Genomic DNA, 14,515 nt, shown 5'->3' with positions numbered 1-14,515 from the left:
CGGGACCCAAGATTCATAAGTACCCAGGTGCCTCAGGCTATACGGAAGTACCATAGCGACGTTGGGTCCCAAGGCTCAAGGTTGCCAGAATATGATTGGCTGAGCAGGCAGACCAATCGAACGAGCTGTTAGAAACTACTGTACCTCAGTGCACTCTCTGACAGTGGGCAAGTGCGGTGAAGATTTCGCATACCAAAGTGACCCTTCCGGAGGACCGGCGGCCGGCGCCCACAGTCAGGTAACAATGGGAAGGGTCGGAGGGACGGCCCGCCGCGCCACACGGTGACAGCTGATTCCCGGGACGCTCAAGTGTCGCCTGTCAGACGCGTCGCCTGCCTCCCCCCTCCCGCCCCGCCGAGCCGCACAAAACAGCCGGACCCTGTCGCGAAACGAACCACCCGACCATGCTGTCGCCATCGGCGGCGAACTGAACTGCATGGCTTTCTGAGTCGTGGCGCTGAGCAAGCCTGAATAACCGGTCATGCTTGCGTATTTCATGCTTCAGCCCTGCTGTGAGCCATGTTTTATGATTGCGGATCTTAGCAATTTCTTAGGTAGAGGTGAACCGTGCAAAACGTCCCCTTAAAGGGACCCTCCCACCTTCAAAAAAGTTAATGAATTGGCACGAAAGTGATGTCGCTACTCGCTCGGTTCAGAAAGAGCGAAAACGAATATCTACCAAATTTCATCGAAAAATATTCACCGGTTTTCAAGATATTATACTTTTACTTTTGTTTACTTTTCGGGATCTCCGCTGTTCCTAGCGACTTTATTTGAAAGTGCGGCATTTGTTGCGCGCAAAGCAGCATATACCACCGCGTGCTACCAAATGTTTTAGTAAAAGATTTAAAAATCGTTAGATCTCCGCTGACGTCACAAATTCTAAGGGGCATACCAATGCACTAGCCCCTTAGAATCCGAAAACTGCAAGTTTGAAATTCCATATCTCCGAATTAAAGCATTTGTCGATGTTGTGAGTGCCCAAACCGGTATTTGCAGGCCATGGCCACCAATTTGGCTATCTCAACTCAAAACTAATGTTAAGGTGGGAGTGTCCCTTTAAGAAAGTGTGTCACCGCTAGGCTAGTTATTGGACCATATGCTTATAGGCGTCATCTTTAGACTATTGAACACAATAATATGTAAAGCACTGGAATGCTACATTCCAGCATGAATGAGCTGTTGCAAGACCTTTGAAAACGGGGCGTTTTACATTACGGGTACCGGTAAAACGCCCCAACTTTGGTTGTCACCTGGTTATGAGCACTGGCGGATCCAGACTTGCGTTTTGGGGGGGGCCAACTCCTGCAAGTAACCAAACCTAGGGTACCCCCAAATCCTGTTTTCTCATCGGATTTAGGCCACTTATTTTTTCGTCACAGCCCTGAAACGATATTTTTTTAAAACTAAAAATAAAAAATATAGAAATGGTAGCCCACCCAACCCGAGCCTAAATATTACTTTGAAAACACTTCAAATTGCTTTTGTCGACCAATTAGCCCGCTCCGGGTCGGTGCGTGGCGCAGCCTTCGCGGGCTGGGAGGTGTCGGTTGGACCCCCTGCCGTTCGGCCCCTGATTAAGCTATAGCTCGCGGAAAAAAAACAGGCGTGTTGCCCGTGAGTGACGAGACGAAGCCGATGATACCCGATTTTAAGGTCCTTGGTCATTGGTTGACCTTCCAGGGCGGTGTTTCACGGTCGTGCTGACAGCCGCTGACAGCGCATTCCGCGAGCTAAGGTCAGCCTTCGGTAGTGTTGTGAGTATAGGCTTGTTGATGTCTCCATTGAAACCAAAAGTGCCATCAGCGCTGGCAGCGGCTGGCAGCGTGCCGTGAAACACCGCCCAGGTCAGGTCACAGACCCAAAAGACGGAAAAATCAGGACCTGTCACAACCTCCTAAAGTAAGGCTGTAATACGTTTTTTTTGTGCTGATCACAAATTTCATGTTAGTTTGGATCATAGATAATGTCTTCATGCGTTTAGACCATGTCGGGGCAGGTCAGGTCAGATCAACCAGTAGGGGTACTTATGGGCGTCCGTATAGCAGGTGTCCACTACCACTGGCAGCTACGTAACATGATACGAAGGCATCAAAACTACTTTGTAAATGTTCAAATGGCTGCAAAATGCTAAATTCAAAATCAGCTAAACGAAACTATCCTAGAAGCATGTTAAACTCGGAAAAGTGCACCGAGGTCATCAAAGGTCAATGACCTGACTTGACCGTAAGGTGACATTGGCATCCGCCCTAATGCGTGGGAGCAACATCATATCACATGTTTGAGCGTTTTAAACCACGAAAAGACTATGAAAGCGCGGATAATGTGAGCCGACATACGCCGAATCGCTATTCCGGCCAAACATGGCCTCCAACATGGCCAAACATATGGTGCGTTCGGAGAGGCACATTCCACGTGGAATCCGTTGAATATTCCATGCGCGCGGAATATTTCCGGAGATTAGCCGTTCAGAGAGATACGCCTCCGAACGCGGCACGGGGAATATTCCCGGGGACGGTGAATATTCCATGCTCTCCGAACGCACGGATAGTCTCGAGAAATAGGCCACAAGTCAAAGTTCACTTGGGTCAGGGTCATGAAATTTTCAGACTTTGTCACCATGAGGGTACTAAAGTTTCGTCGCGATCGGCTTCATGATACCTTACACGATAACTTCACACGTCGATCGAGAGTTAAAGCATGGATGAAGGAGAACCAGGGGATGAAGGTTCTTTCATCCATGGTTAAAGTGTGCAATAAGAACTTCTTGGGTGAAGACAAGACCAACACTTCTATCAAGCTCACAGATTTTTAATGATACGGTATTTTCTCTCTACCTACTACGCCCTTCTCACATTCATTTTTCTTAAGTGTTTTTGGGGACAAAAAATATATGTTGTTCCCCTTTCAGGCTTGGGGGCATGACCCCGTGGCCCCCCTGGATCCGCTAGGCCGAAACTAACTAGGTCGTTTTCAAAGGGTCTGATATTTCAGGTCATAGTTTGCAAACGGCCGGTGTTTTCAGGTAGTTTCATATAGCCTGACTGGGCCAGGCCGTTTGCAAACGGACCGAATTTTCATACGGCCTGTAACATATATTCAGATTTCGACATCTGTCGTAGCATCAAATGCTGATGTGGCGCACTCAAAAGCCGGAATTGGTCCTTGGATGCCGTAAGGACCCTTTAAAGAAATAAGTGACCCGATTGACCCTTAGAGATTGGCCTGAGCTGTGACCGAAATAAGTCTTTTACCGTTTCGCAGGAAGGGACAAAAAGGTCCCTCATATGCTTCTTGTACAATTACGAAACAAAACAAGTTTTTTTTTTTCAACGAAAACTCAGTGAGTTTTCCTAAAAAATTTATTGCGCATATTCCGTGAATGAAAAATTGCCGGGTCATGTCAGGTCAGGCTGCCACGGCAAGTTTGTTAACTTGACAGCTCAATCGATATTTATGCAATAAGACCTTCTCGGGTGACGATAAGACATGACGACACTTTATGAAGGAAGCTAGTAAACCCGGTAGTTTCTCCATAGGCGCGGGAACCGGGGGGAGGGGGCAGTGGTGGCAGCTTGCCCCCCCCCCCCCTCCCAACTCTGGGGCCGTGCGGGCGGTGCCCCCACAACTTTCAGACAGAATACCGCTCCTTTTTGCAAATGTTTTCTTTTTTTGTTGAAAAAGCCAAGGGATGAAAAATAAGTGGCCTAAAACCGACGACAAAACTATATTTGGGGGATCCTAGGTTGATCTCTATCATGGTGTGACCTCCCCCCCCCCCCCGTCTAAAAGTAGTTCCCGCGCCCCTGGGTTTCTCTACGCTATTGAATCACGCTGCTGATTCTAGTAAGTATCTACTACACAACCTTCTCACATTAATTTTTCTTCGAGCGTTTTGGGGGGCCAAAAGATTGTTGGCCCCCTCTTTCAGGCTTTTTGGGCCCATGGCCCCGGTGGCCCCCTTGAATCCGCCAGTGGGGGCGGTGCCCCCACAACTTTCAAACGGAATACCGTCCTTTTTGCAATTGTTTTCTTTTTTTGTTGTTGAAAAAGCCAAGGGATGAAAAATAAGTGGCCTAAAACCGGTGAGAAAACTAGATTTGGGGGGACCCTAAGTTGATCTCTATTATGGTGTACTCCCCCAGTCTGAAAGTAGTTCCCGCGCCCCTGACTTTCTCTACGCTATTGAATCACGCTGCTGATAATAGTATCTACTACGCAACCTTCTCACATTAATTTTTCTTCAAGCGTTTTGGGGGGCCAAAAGATATGTTGGCCCCCTCTTTCAGGCTTTTGGGGGGCCATGGCCCCGGTGGCCCCCCTGGATCCGCCAGTGGGGGCGGTGCCCCCACAACTTTCAGACGGAATACCGTCCTTTTTTGCAACTGTTTTTTTTTTTGTTGAAAAAGCCAAGGGATGAAAAATAAGTGGCCTAAAACCGGTGAGAAAACTAGATTTGGGGGGACCCTAGGTTGATCTCTATTATGGTGTGCTCCCCCAGTCTGAAAGTAGTTCCCGCGCCCCTGACTTTCTCTACGCTATTGAATCACGCTGCTGATTCTAGTAGGTATCTACTACGCAACCTTCTCACATTAATTTTTCTCCAAGCGTTTTGGGGGGGGGGGGCCAAAAGATATGTTGGCCCCCCCTTTCAGGCTTTTGGGGGGGGCCATGGCCCCGGTGCCCCCCCCCCCCCTGGATCCGCCAGTGGTTATGAGTATGAGTTATAGAGTTCCGTTTGTATAGACAATGCATTTAATATTCCAGTTTCGGCGGTACTACTCTATTATTTAGGTAAGCAGAAACGTATTAACGTCATGAGTATTAACATATTAACGTTATGAGTATGAGTTCCGTTTGTAAAGATAATGCATTTAATATTCCAGTTTCGGCGGTACTACTCTATTATTTAGGTAAGCAGAAACGTATTAACGTCAGTAACGTGCTTTCGGAGAATATGACTGGATGGAGAACCGTTAAAAAAACAATACTTCAGCATTTGCAAGCAAAGCTACCTAGCTCAATAAATTCACCCATTGCAAAAAAATCACTGCTTTCAATGTCTTCGTTATCTATTTACCCCAATCAGCAACAATGCATCACAATATAGCCGTTTCTGGATTGTGGCATTTAAGCAAATAAAATGATCAAGGCTGAAACAGACTTTCCGCAGTCAGGAAATCGCATGCGAGAGCCTATTCAAATACATTACAATACTTCCCGCATCAAACGCATGCGGGAGGTGCGTACGATTGATGCGAGCGTGATTTGATATATTTGAATAGGCTCTCGCATGCGATTTCCTGACTGCGGAAAAAGTCTGTTTCAGCCTTATTAGAAACCATGCCGGTGCGTTTTGTGAATTTTGCAATGCTTGTTTGTAGCGGTATATCTTATATCTGTCATTTATCCCGTACCGTAGCCAGTGTTTACAATTGCTTCACGTGCTAAGAGAGAAAATTATCAGATGTTGAGTAATTGATTTGTTTAACAGGTTTTAGACGTTTAACAGTTGTTAAACGTCTACTTTGACGATTAACAAACTGTTAAACGTCTAGTAGACATTACATGAAATACGTTGGCGGCACGGGATAAAATTATTAAACCGCCCGTAGGTAGAAAAATCTTTTAAACGTCTCGCCTATCCAGTGGCGGTCGCAGGGGGGGGGGGCCATCAGGGCATGCCCCCCAAAGGCAAATCAGGGGGGCCATCATATTATTTGCCCCCCCCCCCTCCCAAACAACCGATGGGCCCCCATAGGCGTATGGGGCCCTGGCCCGTATTCGATTGTCGCGAGGCTCGAGAAACCCACGCTAGCTATTAACAGCTCCCATACCGGTCTTTGAGGGTCCTACACTGACCTCTGAGGGCCCTTCAGTGGCGGTCAAGCGCCCACCTTGACCACTGAGGGCCCTCTACTGGCCTTTAAGGGCCCCTAAACCGGCCTCAGGATCCCAACCGGCGGCTGAGGGCCTCACACCGGCCTCTGGTGGCCTCATTTATGTCTCTCAAACCATGCATCATTGAAACTATTTAATTATCCTCCAGACATGCGTATTCTTTTGTTATCGGAGGAATTGAATCGAACCCTGGGCCAATAAATAACAAAAAATTATCGAATAATATTACGATAGCCCATGTAAATATAAACAGTATAACGGCCACTGGCAAAGACAAAGTCCAAGAGCTAACAAATTTTGTCGACGTTAATAAAATCACAATTCTCGCACTCACTGAAACTAAATTGGACGACTCAATTAACCCGTACCTATATACTATTGACAATTTTCATCCAACCATTACAAGACACAGAGACAGACACGGAGGAGGCACGGCAGTATACATTCACAGCTCACTCACATTTTCCAGAATTTCCTCACTCGAATTGCCTGGTGAAAAATGGATTTGGATAAAAATAAAAACAAGACTCTACATTTCTACTGTGCTTAATCTATCTCCCACCCAATATTCCAGCACATCGACAAGAAGAGTTTATAGACAGACTAACCGACAGTGTGACTCGTGCACATCTCTACTCCCCAAATGTATTATTAACAGGTGACTTAAATGTTGGCAACCTATTCCTCCCTCCAGTCTCCAGATACCTATCAACATAGTGGACTGACAGCTTTCGACCGAAAATTAAGAGGCGCAACTGACACCATTGGACTAACGCAACTCATCGACCAACCTACGCGTATTGAAAATGACACACACACAACCTACGAGACCTCTTCGTCACATCCAATATTAAATTTATCATTGATAGCGGACTTCTCTCTTCATTTTCAACACTTGACCACTTTCCTGTATTTGTGACGCTATCAATCCAGGAAGAAAGGAATGATGACAATTATGTAACCGAGTACTGGGACTATGCAAATACAGACGCCGATAAATTAACACACATTTTACAACAAACAGACTGGACATCTATTCTTAACAAGGACACTGATGACGCAGCGACTGATTTTACTAACCGTATAATTGACGCAGCCAGAGAGTGCATACCGATAAAACAAAGCAAACCAAGACATGACAAACCTTGGGTGACACCAGAACTTCTGAAGGAAATTAGGAAACGTGAACGTTTATTTAATGCTGCCCGAAAACGAAAAACCGATAAACAAGCGTGGGCAAAATGGAAAACCCAACGCAACTTCATGACAAATTTGAATAGACAACTTTACGACGAACTTGTAAAAAATAAAGTATCACTTCTACTTCAGAACAAACACGACCCTCACAAACATCATAAAATTTTAAGAGACATAACAGGTCATAAACAAAACCATTCCATACCGACACTTATACAACACTACGGCACAACAGCGACAACTGACACTGACAAAGCCACCATGCTGAATACATACTTTGCCTCACAAGCACAACTTGACATCACAAACGCACACATTGCACAACTTCAAACATACACAGCAAGAAACACTGAACCAGTACCCACTCTCAGCAGCATTGACATCACCCCTGGTGAAGTCCTTCGAACCCTGAACAGCTTAGACGCTAATAAAGCTTGTGGTTCAGACAGATTACCTACGAAAATTTTAAAAATGACAGCATTACTGATTTACGAACCTTTGACACAACTTTTTAACAAATCTCTCACTACCGGAATATACCCCACATCTTGGAAAAAGGCTAAAGTTCGACCAATATTTAAGCGAAAAGGAACTCCGTCTGAATTAAATAATTATCGCCCAATCAGTTAACTTCCGTGCATATCAAAAGTTTTTTTTTTAATTATATTCGCTCATATATATCAACACATTACTGAATTTTCGCTTCTAACCGACCGACAAAGTGGATACCGACCAAGGACACAACACTCAACTGCAACTTACATGCATAACAGACTTACTGTACAAATCTCTCGACAACGGACGCGACTTCACCATAATATACTTAGACATTTCTCGATATTTTGAAAAGATTTGGCACAAGGGTCTTCTTATTAAATGTAAAAAGGAGTTTGGAATAACGGACAACTTACTGACGTGGCTTGAATCTTATCTGACGGACCGACAGCAGACAGTTGACATTAATAATATTACATCACAGACACTGACACTTGACGCTGGGGTACCGCAAGGATCGGTTTTAGGGCCATTTCTGGCGATTTTATATTTAAACGGACTATGTGACAAAACCACAAACAAAATGTTTTTTATGCCGATGACTGCTCTTTATACTCGTCTTACTCTCCAACTGACAACTTTCACGACGCACAAATGACACTACAGAAAGACCTAGACATCATACACAACTACGGAGAAACATGGGCTATAACATTCAATGCAACGAAAACCACACAACAAACTTTCTCACATCGACAACAAACTAATCGACCAACCCTCACTTTCGGCGCTAACCCCATTCCAATAGTAAATGACCATAAACATCTCGGCCTCACACTATCCGCAGCTCTACGCTTTCACACACACATTAATGACGTCCTTCTAAAATTTAATCGTTCTATGGGCCCTTTATACCCAATAGCAAAACACATACCTAAAGGAATGCTTCATCACTCTATATTACTTACGTTCAACCTTTCCTCGACTATTGTGACATCACTTACGACGGACACATCACAACGACTGACGGCATGCGACTAGAAAAAGCACAAAACAGAGCAGCACGACTGTTCATTGGGACTGGACTTCGGACATCGACTAACGGACTGCGACGAGAACTAGGATGGACTTCTTTGACCGACAGACGGAAAATCCACAAACTTCAGTTTTATCACAAATTCATATTCAATCCTATAGTTCCCGTATTTATTAAGACCATTATTCCCAACACAAGACAGCAAAACACAACACGAACTTTACGAAATATTTCAGCTCAAACAATACCTACCATTGGCCAGAACCACATCCTATTACCGATCCTTCGTCCCATCCTCTACAAGCCTCTGAGTCTGGAACACATAACCCGAACATCTACGTACAAACAATAACTACTTTGCTTTCAAAAAACACCTAAAAGAACTGATTACACAACCCCGTCCACCTCTGTATTATTTCCTAGGCACAAAAACAAGCAACATTTTATACACAAAACTACGACTGAATACTTCAAGACTTAATGCTCATCTTTTCTCCACACAACAAGCTATTTCACCCTCTTGCACTTGCGGCTATAATTCTGAAAACACAAAACATTTTCTACTTTACTGTCCACTTTATCATACTCAGCGAAACATTCCTTACAACACCGTATCGCCCGTCATCCGCACTGACTTTTCCACTCTCCCTTCCTCCAAACAACTCGACATCCTTATCCACGGTACAGACCTGAGTCGTGAGGAGGGCCGTGTGGTTGCCATCGCTGTCCAATCCTTCATCATCCATACCCATCGCTTATAATGCAACATCCCAGTCCCAATCCTCACCACTACCGTGGTCGGACGAGTGGGCGCGGTGCGGAGCAGCCTTGCAGTGCCGCCGGGGTCGTAGAGCGTTGCCGGGCTTGGGCGGTCCGGTCGATCACTTTGGCATGTTTTGCAACATAAATATTTTTATTCCGTTCTTCTTGTTCCATTGTGTTTCATCATTATTATTGTTGCTAAATACATTGAGTACTTCTCGTTTAGCAAGCGGCGCCATGATTTAAGTGCGTAGCACTTTTGCGCCAATTGCCTACTTGATTTGTTATATTCATCTGTTTGTTATTGAATGAATGGTCTCTCTCTCTCTCTCTCTCTCTCTCTCTCTCTCTCTCTCTCTCTCTCTCTCTCTCTCTCTCTCTCTCTCTCTCTCTCTCTCTCTCTCTCTCCCTCCCCCCTCTCTCTCTCTCTCTCTCTCTCTCTCTCTCTCTCTCTCTCTCTCTCTCTCTCTCTCTCTCCAGTCCCAAGACTAGCTTTTAAATGCCTCTGAGGGCCCCGCACTGCCCCGATTTAAACATAAATTAATAGAGACTGATTTTATTCATGTCAACACCTTAATTGGTTTGACCTTGGTACGGCTACCGTCAACCGCTACATCGTAGTCACGTGAGAGATCATGTCACACTGTGCACAAACTATAGGTACCTGGTACACGCTATAAACAAGGTCATGTAAAGCGACTTGATTATGTCAACACTGGACACATGTACGGCCAGCGCTTTGCGGTCCAGCACCGGGAGCCCGGCCGCAGCCGGGAGGGCGGGGTGCAGGAGCGCCAGACCGTCTGGGAGGTGGCGCGCACCCCTATTCACAGCGCAGGCCCGGCTCGCCTAACGGTCACCGCTGCCCCTGTCATGAGACAGCAGGGGTGGGAAGCTGATTGATGAGGATACCCTTGAGGTGGGTCCGAGATTTGCTCCGCTGCCCGGTACGCTCTTACAATGGGCACATCCGATGGTCGGCTCAGTGGCGGGGCCCGTCCCCTGCGCTGCCCCGACCCACCGGGGGACCTCCTGTGGCGACACTCAGTCATCCATGAATTGAACAACTGGTGCAGCCCAAGATGAAAACTACTAAGAATCAGTTATAAACCTAATTTAACCAGATCGCACAGAATGTCACAAAGTGTGTTCCAGATAACCGTTCTAAAAATGGCTATTATCTTGTCATCTCCACACTTCTTTGTGATAAACTAACTACCTGTGTTTACTTGTTGATAGGGTGGGTGTCAAGGTCACATGAAGCTGCGGAGACGATTGATTTTAAGGTGACTCCGACTCAGACTCAGATTCTGACTACGGCCAAAAAGATATGCGGCTTCAAAAATCGACTCCAGTCTCCAACTGCGATTCCGGACAATGCCCAGCAAGTCCATATAATGAAATAAAATTAATTGTCGGAGATCTTTTTATCTTGCCTGAAGCGACCTTTTGCGCGTTCCAAGGCCAATGTTGCAAATAAGTGCCTACTTTTTAAATAGCATGCATACATAAAAACAGGTTTTGACGCAGCAGCCTTCTTCAGTTTTTTTTTTCAATGAAAACGCTGGTCCAAAACAGGGGTATGTTCTTAGCTTCAACAAAATCAGATTTTGAAAGGTCAACAAGTAAAATATCATGAAGCAACCAGGTGTCGGGCATGACTTTGAGCAATGCAGTGTTAACTTCGGAGTCGGAGTCGGTAAGATTTTAGCGACTCCAACTCCGACTCAGGGCAAAACTTCCGACTCCGACCGACTCCGACTCCGACTCCGCAGCCCTGGGACTCAGGTCAAAGTTATTTTCCTTAGATGACCTCGTTTGGCGTTTCAAAACGTCTCAGCGTAGTTTTTATGAGCTGATTACAAATTAAGCACAGATATAAACATTCCGGAACTAGTTCTGGCAATATGTTACAAAAATGACAGCGATGGTTTATAGTGACTAATGGATAGCCGACGGGACGCCGGTTGACCTGACCTGACCTCGTTTGATCTACTCAAATGGATACACATATTCTTTGATCGTAATAATTCTTAAGTTTGAAATCAGGACTCCAGAAACATAAAACATCACTTTTAGAAGTTCTACAAGGTCTCGATTTTCCTGATATTTGGTCATTGACCTGACCTTCGGCTTCCAGGTCAGACTAATGACCTATGTACAGGGTGAGGCAGAAAGATATTTACCTGTTTGTTTTCAGTCCATGACTGAAAAATGTATGAACGGATTTTATTAAAATTTTGCATGCGGCCTCCAAACTGACTTGTGCATTAATATTGGTATCGTTTTTGCATTTTGTCATAATTTTGATGAGCTATGGCGAAGATTATAATTAACCCTCGCCCTGGCAGGTCGCCCGAGCCTTTTTGCGATGCAAACCGAACTATTAGTCGGATCGTGCTTAAATTTTCAATGGCCTCTGGGACATCCTTTGCGCAACTTTTGGTAAAAAAAAAAATAGGGTCATATCAGGTCACCGAGCTACGACGTCATAATAGGTACAACCTCCGACCGTTTTTGACAAAATCGCACATACCGTAACTGGGCGTGGTCTCATCGACAAGAACGAAACTATCCCGTGTAATTCATGTTAGAATTTGACTATCAACTGACCGGTGTGCAACGAGCAGATAGGTATTGATACTCGGCAATGGTTATTTTTGTTGTTTTGATTGTTTAATGTAGGGGAAAGTGGGGTAAGACGGACACCTTAACTTTGGAGCCATTTTTCGGCCGGTTAGAAACATCATAGAAAAGGGAAACTGAGTGAAAACTTTTTTTTGACATCTTACTTCCATTTGCCAGAAGATGTGACTTAGACCTGATTCAACAAATAAACTGCAGCTATTTTTGCAAAACCTTTCAAAAATCCGTCTTACCCCACCCCATGGGGTAAGACGGTCACATGGGTAGGGCAAGACGGCCAGCTTCTTTCACCGACCAGCACAGCTCACACCAAATGCCCGAGATTAGCCGCATTGATACAGTCGCTCGTTGGTCTCAAGTGCTTCGGAAATGGCAGTATACGAGATTCGTGCAGAAGGCGTATGCTCGTATAGAGGCCCTAGTTCAGAAACCATGTAGAACAGTTTTTCACATTCATTATTCGAGAATAAACTGTGCCGAAGGAATATTGCTCACATGTCTGTGAGTATCAGAATCGAACATATTCTTATTAGAAATGCTTCTTTTTTTTCCTACAGCAACAAAAATATTTCACCATTGCAGACCCATTGGATTCATAGTTGCCCGTCTTACCCCAAACTCAATGTCAGAAGTTCAGCACGATTTTTCTCTGTGGACAATTTGATGCAGACAAAGCAAATCCGCGGTAAATGAGCACTGGTGGCAGTGGCGTAGCCAGATATCAGCGAAAAGGTGGTGGTGGTGCTCGAGGGGGCGCCTTTTTCCTTGAGAGGGGCGCGCCATTGTCAGCTAGTGAAGGGGCTGTTTTTGCCAGACTTGCCTTCCATGGGGCATCAGTCAAAGATATAACGTCATTGTTAATGCATGATTTACTAGTTGCAAAATACGAGTATGAAAAACAGGTTTCGCTGAATTTTCATAAAATCCAATTAATCCAATTTGCAGCCCAGTGTTTTTTTATCAAACACCTTGATTTTGATGAATATTTAGCACGAAATAGGAAACGATCTCAGGCTTCGGACATTTTATTCCCAAAAATAAGCATCCATGACTATCCGAAACGGTAAAATAGGTATACGTTAGCTCGATAGACACAACCTTTATTGTATGCAAAAAATATATATATGTTACAGGCAAAGTGAAAACTCGGGCATTTTGCAAAATGCCTAGGCAATTTGCAAAACGCCTGACCGGCTAGGCATTTTGCAAAATGCCCAGGCAATTTGCAAAATGCCTGACCGCCAGGCATTTTGCGAAATGCCTAGGCAGTTTGCAAACTGCCTGACCCACCAGGCATTTTGCAAACTGCCTAGGCAGTTTACAAAATGCCTGGCGGGTCAGGCATTTTGCAAAATGCCTGAGTTGTGATTGATTTATTTTACCGTTTTTGTTTACCACCGGCGTTGACCATGTCGCTCCCATGTGCCTGAGCCCCAAACACATTCAATATTACGAATATACCCACGTCTTGCGCCACTTCCGTCGAGATGGAACCACTACTGAATGGTGTAGATTGAGCCAACGTCTCCCTATAATTTTCGTATACGGAGTTGTAGCCGTTCGTGTGTAGGAATGCTGCGATGGGGCGCGGAGCATGGCACAGAGAAACATGGGTGCGGAAAAACGCGGCGACCGGCCGAATATTGACCCGACATTCTTCGCTACCCGTGCTTATTTACATCACGGCAAGAGAGGGCCGCAGCGACACGGGGTTGCCAGCGTTCGATAGAACAGAGACAAGCGTATCCAATAAACATTTTTGTTAATCACGTGTCACGTGGAAAGAAATAGTCTATACCTATCTTGAGAAATCAGCCATTTTTGGTACATTTCAGGAAAAACAGCATTTAAAAAACAATGGCAATGCATTGGAATGGAATGATATGAGATACATTCCATAGACAACAAGAACATGTGGCTTTTCCGCTTTTCCAGAAAAGCAAGTTTTTGGTCATCCACGACCCACGTGCACACCTTTGTAATAAATAGACGCTTAGAAATTACAAGTTTTACATGCAGCGGGCATGTTCATCTTTACACAGTCACAATGCATTGATAATGTAGACGTGTGGCTCGCCAACCAAGCTACCATACATCGAAAGAACATTATTTTCTGATCAATATCCACACAAAGTATTTCCAGAGTTATCAAGGCTCTTAGAAACATAACCGTGTTTAACGCGTGTTTACCGATAAAACCGCGCCGGGCGCCCGGTAGCCGGCGCGGCGGCCGGGCCGCTCGCGTTACCTGGGGTTCAGTGACCTTGAACTCGGCAGCGCTACCCAGAGAATGTCTCACTGTGTGTCCTCCCACTTGGTGCGTATCGCTTGTGATTAACCCCTGTTGGCGGCACTTACAAGATGCTTACGCATCGTCGCTGGTGTGAGTTCGATGTCAGGCATTTTGCAAACTGCCTGAGAAAATAATTTCAGGCAGTTTGCAAAATGCCTGGTGGGCCAGGCAGTTTGCAAACTGCC

The sequence above is a fragment of the Amphibalanus amphitrite genome, unplaced genomic scaffold (assembly GCF_019059575.1).
Source record: "Amphibalanus amphitrite isolate SeventyFive unplaced genomic scaffold, NRLGWU_Aamphi_draft 000204F_arrow, whole genome shotgun sequence".
NCBI classification, from domain to species: Eukaryota; Metazoa; Arthropoda; class Thecostraca; order Balanomorpha; family Balanidae; genus Amphibalanus; species Amphibalanus amphitrite.
This window is presented reverse-complemented; position numbering follows the sequence as displayed.